Source organism: Dendrobates tinctorius, unplaced genomic scaffold, assembly GCF_039654945.1.
Source record: "Dendrobates tinctorius isolate UK_male_01 unplaced genomic scaffold, ASM3965494v1 ptg000348l, whole genome shotgun sequence".
NCBI classification, from domain to species: domain Eukaryota; kingdom Metazoa; phylum Chordata; class Amphibia; order Anura; family Dendrobatidae; genus Dendrobates; species Dendrobates tinctorius.
This window is the reverse complement of record NW_027362014.1, coordinates 1008577-1022013: the sequence shown is the minus strand read 5'-3', so window position 1 is coordinate 1022013 and position 13437 is coordinate 1008577. Positions and strand designations below refer to the sequence as shown.

At 56.4% G+C, this 13437-nt stretch overlaps 1 protein-coding gene across 4 annotated transcripts in view; it reads left to right on the top strand.

Moving 5' to 3' along the window:
- Nucleotides 1-13437, top strand: part of PDE3A (phosphodiesterase 3A) — a 454441-nt gene that overhangs the window by 317202 nt on the left and 123802 nt on the right. The gene's annotated exons all lie outside the window — the stretch shown is intronic.

Genomic DNA, 13437 nt, shown 5'->3' with positions numbered 1-13437 from the left:
CGTGAGGCGGTACCGGCCCTGGATAGTGAGATGTGAGGGTACCGGCCCCAGATAGTGAGATGTGAGGGTACTGGCCCCGGATAGTGAGCCGTGAGGGTACCGGCCCCGGATAGTGAGCCGTGAGGGGGGTACCGGCCCCGGATAGTGAGCCGTGAGGGGGTACCGGCCCCGGATAGTGAGCAGTGAGGTGGTACCGGGCCCGGATAGTGAGCCGTGAGGAGGTACCGGCCCTGGATAGTGAGATGTGAGGGTACCGGCCCTAGATAGTGAGATGTGAGGGTACCGGCCCCGGATAGTGAGCCGTGAGGGGGTACCGGCCCCGGATAGTGAGCCGTGAGGGGGTACCGGCCCCGGATAGTGAGAGGTGGGGGTACCGGCCCTGGATAGTGAGCAGTGAGGGGGTACCGGGCCCGGATAGTGAGCCGTGAGGGGGTACCAGGCCCGGAAAGTGAGCCGTGTGGGGGTACCGGCCCCGGATAGTGAGCAGTGAGGGGGTACCGGGCCCGGATAGTGAGCTCTGAGGAGGTACCGGCCCCAGATAGTGAGATGTGGGGGTACCGGCCCCGGATACTGAGCAGTGAGGGGGTACCGCCCCGGATAGTGAGCCGTGTGGGGGTACCGGCCCGGATAGTGAGCAGTGAGGGGGTACCGGGCCCGGATAGTGAGCTCTGAGGAGGTACCGGCCCCGGATAGTGAGATGTGGGGGTACCGGCCCCGGATACTGAGCAGTAAGGGTGTACCAGCCCCGGATAGTGAGCAGTGAGGGGGTACCGGCCCGGATAGTGAGCCGTGAGGGGGGTACCGGCCCCCGATAGTGAGCAGTAAGGGGGTACCGGGCCCGGATAGTGAGCTCTGAGGAGGTACCGGCCCCAGATAGTGAGATGTGGGGGTACCGGCCCCGGATACTGAGCAGTGAGGGGGTACCGCCCCGGATAGTGAGCCGTGTGGGGGTACCGGCCCCGGATAGTGAGCAGTGAGGGGGTACCGGGCCCGGATAGTGAGCTCTGAGGAGGTACCGGCCCCGGATAGTGAGATGTGGGGGTACCGGCCCCGGATACTGAGCAGTAAGGGTGTACCAGCCCCGGATAGTGAGCCGTGAGGGGGTACCGGCCCGGATAGTGAGCCATGGGGGGGTACCGGCCCCGGATAGTGAGCCGTGAGGGGGTACCGGCCCTGGATAGTGAGAGGTGGGAGTACCGGCCCCGGATAGTGAGCCGTGAGGGGGTACCGGCCCCGGATACTGAGCAGTGAGGGGGTACCACCCCGGATAGTGAGCCGTGTGGGGGTACCGGCCCCGGATAGTGAGCCGTGAGGGGGTACCGGCCCTGGATAGTGAGAGGTGGGAGTACCGGCCCCGAATAGTGAGCCGTGAGGGGGTACCGGCCCCGGATACTGAGCAGTGAGGGGGTACCACCCCGGATAGTGAGCCGTGAGGGGGTACCGGCCCCGGATAGTGAGCCGTGAGGGGGTACCGGCCCCGGATACTGAGCAGTGAGGGGGTACCACCCCGGATAGTGAGCCGTGTGGGGGTACTGGCCCCGGATAGTGAGCAGTGAGGGGGGTACCGGGCCCGGATAGTGAGCCGTGAGGGGGGTACCGGCTCCGGATAGTGAGCCGTGAGGGGGTACCGGCCCTGGATAGTGAGAGGTGGGAGTACCGGCCCCGGATAGTGAGCCGTGAAGGGGGTACCGGCCCCGGATACTGAGCAGTGAGGGGGTACCACCCCGGATAGTGAGCCGTGTGGGGGTACCGGCACCGGATAGTGAGCAGTGAGGGGGTACAGGGCACGGATAGTGAGCTCTGAGGAGGTACCGGCCCCGGATAGTGAGATGTGGGGGTACCGGCCCCGGATACTGAGCAGTGAGGGTGTACCAGCCCCGGATAGTGAGCAGTGTGGGGGTACTGGCCCCGGATAGTGAGCAGTGAGGGGGTACTGGCCCCGGATAGTGAGCCGTGAGGGTGTACCAGCCCCGGATAGTGAGCAGTGAGGGGGTACCGGCCCGGATAGTGAGCCGTGTGGGGGTACTGGCCCCGGATAGTGAGCAGTGAGAGGGTACCGGGCCCGGATAGTGAGATGTGGGGGTACCGGCCCCGGATATGAGCAGTGAGGGGGTACCGGCCCCGGATAGTGAGCCGTGAGGGGGTACCGGCCCTGGATAGTGAGAGGTGGGAGTACCGGCCCCGGATAGTGAGCCACGAGGAGGTACCGGGCCCGGATAGTGAGATATGGGGGTACCGGCCCCGGATAGTGAGATGTGAGGGTACCGGCCCCAGATAGTGAGATGTGAGGGGGGTACCGGCCCCGGATAGTGAGCCGTGAGGGGGTACCGGCCCTGGATAGTGAGAGGTGGGAGTACCGGCCCCGGATAGTGAGCCGTGAGGGGGTACCGGCCCCGGATACTGAGCAGTGAGGGGGTACCACCCCGGATAGTGAGCCTTGTGGGGGTACCGGCCCCGGATAGTGAGCAGTGAGGGGGTACAGGGCACGGATAGTGAGCTCTGAGGAGGTACCGGCCCCAGATAGTGAGATGTGGGGGTACCGGCCCCGGATACTGAGCAGTGAGGGTGTACCAGCCCCGGATAGTGAGCAGTGAGGGGGTACCGGCCCGGATAGTGAGCCGTGTGGGGGTACTGGCCCCGGATAGTGAGCAGTGAGGGGGTACCGGGCCCGGATAGTGAGCCGTGTGGGGGTACTGGCCCCGGATAGTGAGCAGTGAGAGGGTACCGGGCCCGGATAGTGAGATGTGGGGGTACCGGCCCCGGATATGAGCAGTGAGGGGGTACCGGCCCCGGATAGTGAGCAGTGAGGGGGTACTGGCCCCGGATAGTGAGCCGTGAGGGTGTACCGGCCCCGGATAGTGAGCAGTGAGGGGGTACCGGCCCGGATAGTGAGCCGTGTGGGGGTACTGGCCCCGGATAGTGAGCAGTGAGAGGGTACCGGGCCCGGATAGTGAGATATGGGGGTACCGGCCCCGGATATGAGCAGTGAGGGGGTACCGGCCCCGGATAGTGAGCCGTGAGGGGGTACCGGCCCTGGATAGTGAGAGGTGGGAGTACCGGCCCCGAATAGTGAGCCACGAGGAGGTACCGGGCCTGGATAGTGAGATGTGAGGGTACCGGCCCCAGATAGTGAGATGTGAGGGTACCGGCCCCGGATAGTGATGAGTACCATTGACAGGAAGCAAAGGTCTAGATAACAGCAGGTAATTAAGCTTTTCCTGGTGATGATGAGAGTTGTGGTGCCCTCCGTAGTATGACACTGATCGGAGGCTCGCTCTGGGGTCTCCAGCTCTTTAAGGTTCCGATCCTCTCGCATTGCACCAGCAGCCCCATTTATGTCTAGAGGGGACCTGAGCCCTACGTTCCAGCGGATGGCGCCATCCTCATCCGTACAGACATTACACAGCGTTCTGTGCCTCCCATGATTCAGTGCAGCAAGACAGGTGAGGCAGGCTAGGAGGGCGCCATTTATCAGCACAGACAGGTATATTGGCGCCACGTCATGTCCATAGCCTCAGATGCATCATAGACATGGCTAAACCGTAGGTGATCAGTGAATCATAGAATGGTAGAGTTGGAAGGGACCTCCTGGGCCATCTGGTCCAACCCCCTGCTCAAAGCAGGATTCGCTAAATCATCCCAGTCAGATGTCTGTCCAGCCTCTGTTTGAAGACTTCCATTGAAGGAGAACTCACCACTTCTCATGGCAGCTTGTTCCACTCATTGATCACCCTCACTGTCGGCCTTCTAATATCTAATCTGTGTCTCCTCCCATTCAGTTTCATCCCATTGCTTCTAGTCTTTCCTTGTGCAAATGAGAATAAAGATGATCCTTCTACAATGTGACAGCCATTGAGATATTTGTAGACAGCTATTAAGTCTCTTCTCAGTCTTCTCTTTTGCAAACTAAACATTCCCAAATCCTGCAACCTTTCCTCATAAGACGGGGTTTGCAGACCGGTCACCATTCTGGTCGCTCTTTTCTGAACTTGCTCCAGTTTGTTGATGTCTTTTTTAAACGGATGAGAAGTGGACGGATGAGAAGTACACTGTGGGTGATCAGTGGACGGATGAGAAGTGCACCGTGGGTGATCAGTGGACGGATGAGAAGTGCACCGTGGGTGATCAGTGGACGGATGAGAAGTACACTGTGGGTGATCAGTGGACGGATGAGAAGTGCACCGTGGGTGATCAGTGGACGGATGAGAAGTGCACCGTGGGTGATCAGTGGACGGATGAGAAGTACACTGTGGGTGATCAGTGGACGGATGAGAAGTGCACCGTGGGTGATCAGTGGACGGATGAGAAGTGCACCGTGGGTGATCAGTGGACGGATGAGAAGTGCACCGTGGGTGATCAGTGGACGGATGAGAAGTGCACCGTGGGTGATCAGTGGACGGATGAGAAGTACACCGTGGGTGATCAGTGGACGGATGAGAAGTACACTGTGGGTGATCAGTTGACGGATGAGAAGTGCACCGTGGGTGATCAGTGGACGGATGAGAAGTACACCGTGGGTGATCAGTGGACGGATGAGAAGTACACCGTGGGTGATCAGTGGACGGATGAGAAGTACACCGTGGGTGATCAGTGGACGGATGAGAAGTACACCGTGGGTGATCAGTGGACGGATGAGAAGTGCACCGTGGGTGATCAGTGGACGGATGAGAAGTGCACCATGGGTGATCAGTGGACGGATGAGAAGTGCACCGTGGGTGATCAGTGGACGGATGAGAAGTACACTGTGGGTGATCAGTGGACGGATGAGAAGTGCACCGTGGGTGATCAGTGGACGGATGAGAAGTACATCGTGGGTGATAAGTGGACGGATGAGAAGTGCACCGTGGGTGATGACGGATGAGAAGTGCACCGTGGGTGATGAGTGGACAGATGAGAAGTACATCGTGGGTGATGAGTGGACGGATGAGAAGTGTACCGTGGGTGATCAGTGGACGGATGAGAAGTGCACTGTGGGTGATCAATGGACGGATGAGAAGTGCACCGTGGGTGATCAGTGGACGGATGAGAAGTGCACCATGGGTGATCAGTGGACGGATGAGAAGTACACCGTGGGTGATCAGTGGACGGATGAGAAGTACACTGTGGGTGATCAGTGGACGGATGAGAAGTGCACCGTGGGTGATCAGTGGACGGATGAGAAGTACACCGTGGGTGATCAGTGGACGGATGAGAAGTACACCGTGGGTGATCAGTGGACGGATGAGAAGTGCACCTTGGGTGATCAGTGGACGGATGAGAAGTGCACCGTGGGTGATCCGTGGACGGATGAGAAGTACACCGTGGGTGATCAGTGGACGGATGAGAAGTACACTGTGGGTGATCAGTGGACGGATGAGAAGTGCACCGTGGGTGATCAGTGGACGGATGAGAAGTACATCGTGGGTGATAAGTGGACGGATGAGAAGTGCACCGTGGGTGATGAGTGGACGGATGAGAAGTGCACCGTGGGTGATGACGGATGAGAAGTGCACCGTGGGTGATGAGTGGACAGATGAGAAGTGTACCGTGGGTGATCAGTGGACGGATGAGAAGTACATCGTGGGTGATGAGTGGACGGATGAGAAGTACATCGTGGGTGATGAGTGGACGGATGAGAAGTGCACCGTGGGTGATCAGTGGACGGATGAGAAGTGCACCGTGGGTGATCAATGGACGGATGAGAAGTACACTGTGGGTGATCAGTGGACGGATGAGAAGTACATCGTGGGTGATCAATGGACGGATGAGAAGTACACTGTGGGTGATCAATGGACGGATGAGAAGTACACTGTGGGTGATCAGTGGACGGATGAGAAGTACATCGTGGGTGATCAATGGACGGATGAGAAGTACACTGTGGGTGATCAGTGGACGGATGAGAAGTACATCGTGGGTGATCAATGGACGGATGAGAAGTACACCGTGGGTGATCAGTGGACGGATGAGAAGTACATCGTGGGTGATCAATGGACGGATGAGAAGTACACTGTGGGTGATCAGTGGACGGATGAGAAGTACATCGTGGGTGATCAATGGACGGATGAGAAGTACACCGTGGGTGATCAATGGACGGATGAGAAGTGCACTGTGGGTGATCAGTGGACGGATGAGAAGTACATCGTGGGTGATCAATGGACGGATGAGAAGTGCACCGTGGGTGATCAATGGACGGATGAGAAGTACACTGTGGGTGATCAGTGGACGGATGAGAAGTACATCGTGGGTGATCAATGGACGGATGAGAAGTACACTGTGGGTGATCAGTGGACGGATGAGAAGTGCACCGTGGGTGATCAATGGACGGATGAGAAGTGCACCGTGGGTGATCAATGGATGCTAAACCTCTTATGGATAAATCAGCAGCAGAGACTGATGTGAGATTAACCTCCGCCACTCTCCTCGGCAGCGGCGTCCTCGGAAAGCCCTGGATTATAGGAGATTGAGGTCAGGTCGTGCCATCAGCGGACGCAGAAGTAACATTATTTTAATGAAAACTTTAAAAGATCTCCGGATTTGTGAAAATAAGGATTCAATGGCTCCTCCCACCATATCATTATCATAAATACACTATTAGTATACAATATAGATGTCCAACATTCCCATACATTGTTCAGTGCCACCAATGTGCAACTCCATCTACTGAGCCGAGTGCTTGAGGACACACACGCTCAGTCACCTCCACCTAATGAGCTGAGTGCTGGAAGACACACACGCTCATAGAATGGTAGAGTTGGAAGGGACCTCCTGGGCCATCTGGTCCAACCCCCTGCTAAAAGGAGGATTCACTAAATCATCCCAGTCAGAAGTCTGTCCAGCCTCTGTGTGAAGACTTCTATTGAAGGAGAACTCACCACCTCTCGTGGCCGCCTGTTCCACTCATTGATCACCCTCACTGTCAGCCTTCTAATATCTAATCTGTGTCTCCTCCCATTCAGTTTCATCCCATTGCTTCTAGTCTTTCCTTGTGCAAATGAGAATAGAGATGATCCTTCTACAATGTGACAGCCCTTTAGATATTTGTAGATACATAAGACAGGGTTTGCAGACCGGTCACCATTCTGGTCGCTCTTTTCTGAACTTGCTCCAGTTTGTTGATGTCTTTTTTATAATGTGGCGCCCAAAACTGGACACAATATTCCAGATGAGGTCTGACCAAAGAGGAGTAGAGGGAAATAATGACTTCACGTGATCTAGACTGTATGCTTCTGTTAATACATCCTAGAATTGCATTTGCCTTTTTTGCTGCTGCATCACACTGTTGACTCATATTCAGTCTGTGATCTATTAGTATACCCAAGTCTTTTTCACATGTGCCTGTCACTTAGCCCTATTCCTCCCATTCTATATATGCTTTTTTCATTTTTATTGCCCAGATGTAGTACTTTGCATTTTTCCCTGTTAAAAACCATTCTGTTAGTTGCTGCCCACTTCTCCAGTTTATTTATATCTTTTTGAATCCTCTCTCTCTCTTCTCTAGTATTAGCTATCCCTCCTAGCTTTGTGTCATCAGCAAATTTAATCAGTTTACCCTCAATTCCTTCATCTAAATTATTGATAAAGATGTTGAACAATACAGGGCCCAGGACACAGCCCTGTGGTACCCCACAACTTCACAACTTCATCTACTGAGCCGAGTGCTTGAGGACGCACACGCTCAGTCACCTCCACCTAATGAATTGGGTGCTGGAGGACACACAAGCTCAGTTTTTATGATGTTGTTTTACCCCTAATGTTCTCACACAAACCTCTGAGGCCTTCACAGAACAGCTGTCCTTATACTGAGGAGAAATCACACTGGGGGGACACAGTGTACTAATGATGTGACTTCTGGGGGCGATCGGTCACTCAGGATGTTATTTAGGGGCATCCGACTACAGGGGACTGAATACTAATGTACAATGTCACAATGTTCAGATTTATATTTGTAAAATAATTAGTACACCCATTACCATTTCCTTTACTTGTCACAAATACTTGTTACTTTGTGTCACAGAAAATCCCAACAACAAAGATTCAAAGGGAATCTGTCCCCACATAGAATCGTAGAGATGGAAGGGACCTCCTGGACCATCTGGTCCAACCCCCTGCTCAAAGCAGGATTCGCTAAATCATCCCACATGTACATGTGACCCATGTACAGTGTGACTATGGCCCTAAGGGCACAGACTGCCGAGGACGGCGATCCCTGGCTGTCTCTACCCTGTGTACGTCTGATAGTGGCATCACCAGACCCCTGTGTATGTCTGATAGTGGCTCCACCAGACCCCTCTGTATGTCTTATAGTGGCCTCGCCGGACCCCTCTGTATGTCTTATAGTGGCCTCGCCGGACCCCTGTGTATGTCTGATAGTGGCCTCGCCGGACCCCTGTGTATGTCTGATAGTGGCCGCACCATACCCCTCTGTATGTCTTATAGTGGCCTCACCGGACCCCTCTGTATGTCTGATAGTGGCCTCACCGGACCCCAGTGTATGTCTGATAGTGGCCTCGCCGGACCACTGTGTATGTCTGATAGTGGCCTCGCCGTACCCCTGTGTATGTCTTATAGTGGCCTCGCCGGACCCCTCTGTATGTCTTATAGTGGCCTCGCCGGACCCCTGTGTATGTCTGATAGTGGCCTCACCGGACCCCTGTGTATGTGTGATAGTGGCCTCGCCGGACCCCTGTGTATGTCTGATAGTGGCCGCACCATACCCCTCTGTATGTCTTATAGTGGCCTCGCCGGACCCCAGTGTATGTCTGATAGTGGCCTCGCCGGACCCCTGTGTATGTCTGATTATGACCCCACCAGACCTCTGTGTACGTCTGATAGTGACCCCACCAGACCCCTGTGTATGTCTGATAGTGGCCTCGCCGGACCCCTGTGTATGTCTGATAGTGGCCCCGCCGGACCCCTGTGTATGTCTGATAGTGACCCCACCAGACCCCTGTGTATGTCTGATAGTGGCCTCGCCGCACCCCTGTGTATGTCTGATAGTGGCCTCGCCGGACCCCTGTGTATGTCTGATAGTGGCCCCGCCGGACCCCTGTGTATGTCTGATAGTGGCCTCGCCGGACCCCTGTGTATGTCTGATAGTGGCCCCGCCAGACCCCTGTGTATGTCTGATAGACCCCGTGTATGTCTGATAGTGGCCTCGCCGGACCCCTGTGTATGTCTGATAGTGGCCCCACCAGACCCCTTTGTATGTCTGATAGACCCCGTGTATGTCTGATAGTGGCCTCGCCGGACCCCTGTGTATGTCTGATAGTGGCCCCGCCAGACCCCTGTGTATGTCTGATAGTAGCCCCACCAGACCTCTGTGTATGTCTGATCGACCCCTGTGTATGTCTGATAGTGACCCCGCAAGACCCCTGTGTATGTCTGATAGTGGCCTCGCCGGACTCCTGTGTATGTCTGATAGTGGCCTTGCCGGACTCCTGTGTATGTCTGATAGACCCCTGTGTATGTCTGATAGTGGCCCCACCAGACCCCTGTGTATGTCTGATAGTGGCCCCACCAGACCCCTGTGTATGTCTGATAGTAGCCCCACCAGACCTCTGTGTATGTCTGATAGTGGCCTCGCCGGACTCCTGTGTATGTCTGATAGACCCCTGTGTATGTCTGATAGTAGCCCCACCAGACCCCTGTGTATGTCTGATAGTGGCCGCGCCAGACCCCTGTGTATGTCTGATAGTAGCCCCACCAGACCCCTGTGTATGTCTGATAGTGGCCTCGCCGGACCCCTGTTTATGTCTGATAGTGGCCCCACCAGACCTCTGTGTATGTCTGATAGTGGCCCCACCAGACCCCTGTGTATGTCTGATAGTGGCCCCACCAGACCCCTGTGTATGTCTGATAGTGGCCCCACCAGACCCCTGTGTATGTCTGATAGTGGCCCCACCAGACCCCTGTGTATGTCTGATAGTGGCCCCACCAGACCCCTGCGTATGTCTGATAGTGGCCTCGCCGGACCCCTGTGTATGTCTGATAGTGGCCCCACCAGACCCCTGTGTATGTCTTATAGTGGCCTCTCCGGACCCCTGTGTATGTCTGATAGTGGCCCCACCAGACCCCTGTGTATGTCTGATAGTGGCCCCACCAGACCCCTGTGTATGTCTGATAGTGGCCCCACCAGACCCCTGTGTATGTCTGATAGTGGCCCCACCAGACCCCTGCGTATGTCTGATAGTGGCCTCGCCGGACCCCTGTGTATGTCTGATAGTGGCCCCGCCAGACCCCTGTGTATGTCTTATAGTGGCCCCACCAGACCCCTGTGTATGTCTTATAGTGGCCCCACCAGACCCCTGCGTATGTCTGATAGTGGCCTCGCCGGACCCCTGTGTATGTCTGATAGTGGCCCCGCCAGACCCCTGTGTATGTCTGATAGTGGCCCCGCCAGACCCTTGTGTATGTCTGATAGTGGCCTCGCCGGACTCCTGTGTGTGTCTGATAGACCCCTGTGTATGTCTGATAGTGGCCCGGCCAGACCCCTGTGTATGTCTGATAGTGGCCTCGCCGGACCCCTGTGTATGTCTGATAGTGGCCCCACCAGACCCCTGTGTATGTCTGATAGTGGCCTCGCCGGACCCCTGTGTATGTCTGATAGTGGCCCCGCCAGACCCCTGTGTATGTCTGATAGTGGCCTCGCCGGACTCCTGTGTGTGTCTGATAGACCCCTGTGTATGTCTGATAGTGGCCCGGCCAGACCCCTGTGTATGTCTGATAGTGGCCTCGCCGGACCCCTGTGTATGTCTGATAGTGGCCCCACCAGACCCCTGTGTATGTCTGATAGTGACCCCACCAAACCCCTGTGTATGTCTGATAGTGGCCCTGCCGGACCCCTGTGTATGTCTGATAGTGGCCTCTCCGGACCCCTGTGTATGTCTGATAGTGGCCTCGCCGGACCCCTGTGTATGTCTGATAGTGGCCCCGCCAGACCCCTGTGTATGTCTGATAGTGGCCCCGCCAGACCCCTGTGTATGTCTGATAGTGTCCCCGCCAGACCCCTGTGTATGTCTGATAGTGACCCCACCAGACCCCTGTGTATGTCTGATAGTGACCCCACCAAACCCCTGTGTATGTCTGATAGTGGCCCCGCCGGACCCCTGTGTATGTCTTATAGTGGCCTCTCCGGACCCCTGTGTATGTCTGATAGTGGCCCCGCCAGACCCCTGTGTATGTCTGATAGTGGCCTCGCCGGACCCCTGTGTATGTCTGATAGTGGCCCCGCCAGACCCCTGTGTATGTCTTATAGTGGCCCCACCAGACCCCTGTGTATGTCTTATAGTGGCCCCACCAGACCCCTGCGTATGTCTGATAGTGGCCTCGCCGGACCCCTGTGTATGTCTGATAGTGGCCCCGCCAGACCCCTGTGTATGTCTGATAGTGGCCCCGCCAGACCCTTGTGTATGTCTGATAGTGGCCTCGCCGGACTCCTGTGTGTGTCTGATAGACCCCTGTGTATGTCTGATAGTGGCCCGGCCAGACCCCTGTGTATGTCTGATAGTGGCCTCGCCGGACCCCTGTGTATGTCTGATAGTGGCCCCACCAGACCCCTGTGTATGTCTGATAGTGGCCTCGCCGGACCCCTGTGTATGTCTGATAGTGGCCCCGCCAGACCCCTGTGTATGTCTGATAGTGGCCTCGCCGGACTCCTGTGTGTGTCTGATAGACCCCTGTGTATGTCTGATAGTGGCCCGGCCAGACCCCTGTGTATGTCTGATAGTGGCCTCGCCGGACCCCTGTGTATGTCTGATAGTGGCCCCACCAGACCCCTGTGTATGTCTGATAGTGACCCCACCAAACCCCTGTGTATGTCTGATAGTGGCCCTGCCGGACCCCTGTGTATGTCTGATAGTGGCCTCTCCGGACCCCTGTGTATGTCTGATAGTGGCCTCGCCGGACCCCTGTGTATGTCTGATAGTGGCCCCGCCAGACCCCTGTGTATGTCTGATAGTGGCCCCGCCAGACCCCTGTGTATGTCTGATAGTGGCCCCGCCAGACCCCTGTGTATGTCTGATAGTGTCCCCGCCAGACCCCTGTGTATGTCTGATAGTGACCCCACCAGACCCCTGTGTATGTCTGATAGTGACCCCACCAAACCCCTGTGTATGTCTGATAGTGGCCCCGCCGGACCCCTGTGTATGTCTTATAGTGGCCTCTCCGGACCCCTGTGTATGTCTGATAGTGGCCCCGCCAGACCCCTGTGTATGTCTGATAGTGGCCTCGCCGGACTCCTGTGTGTGTCTGATAGACCCCTGTGTATGTCTGATAGTGGCCCGGCCAGACCCCTGTGTATGTCTGATAGTGGCCTCGCCAGACCCCTGTGTATGTCTGATAGTGGCCTCGCCAGACCGCTGTGTATGTCTGATAGTGGCCTCGCCAGACCCCTGTGTATGTCTGATAGTGGCCCCGCCAGACCCCTGTGTATGTCTGATAGTGGCCCCGCCAGACCCCTGTGTATGTCTGATAGTGGCACCGCCAGACCCCTGTGTATGTCTGATAGTGGCCTCGCCGGACTCCTGTGTATGTCTGATAGTGGCCTCGCCAGACCCCTGTGTATGTCTGATAGTGGCCCCGCCAGACCCCTGTGTATGTCTGATAGTGGCCCCACCAGACCCCTGTGTATGTCTGATAGTGGCCCCGCCAGACCCCTGTGTATGTCTGATAGTGGCCCCACCAGACCCCTGTGTATGTCTGTTAGACCCCTGTGTATGTCTGATAGTAGCCCCACCAGACCTCTGTGTATGTCTGATAGACCCCTGTGTATGTCTGATAGTGGCCCCGCCAGACCCCTGTGTATGTCTGATAGTGGCCTCGCCGGACCCCTGTGTATGTCTGATAGTGGCCCCGCCAGACCCCTGTGTATGTCTGATAGTAGCCCCACCAGACCCCTGTGTATGTCTGATCGTGGCCTCACCGGACCCCTGTGTATGTCTGATAGTGGCCCCACCAGACCCCTGTGTATGTCTGATAGTGGCCCCGCCAGACCCCTGTGTATGTCTGATAGTGGCCCCACCAGACCCCTGTGTATGTCTGATAGTGGCCTCGCCGAACCCCTGTGTATGTCTGATAGTGGCCCCACCAGACCCCTGTGTATGTCTGATAGTGGCCTCGCCGGACCCCTGTGTATGTCTGATAGTGGCCCCACCAGACCCCTGTGTATGTCTGATAGTAGCCCCACCAGACCCCTGTGTATGTCTGATAGACCCCTGTGTATGTCTGATAATGGCCTCGCCGGACCCCTGTGTATGTCTGATAGTGGCCCCACCAGACCCCTGTGTATGTCTGATAGTAGCCCCACCAGGCCCCTGTGTATGTCTGATAGCCCCACCAGACCCCTGTGTATGTCTGATAGTGGCCTCGCCGGACCCCTGTGTATGTCTGATAGTGACCCCACCAGACCCCTGTGTATGTCTGATAGTGGCCCCGCCAGACCCCTGTGTATGTCTGATAGTG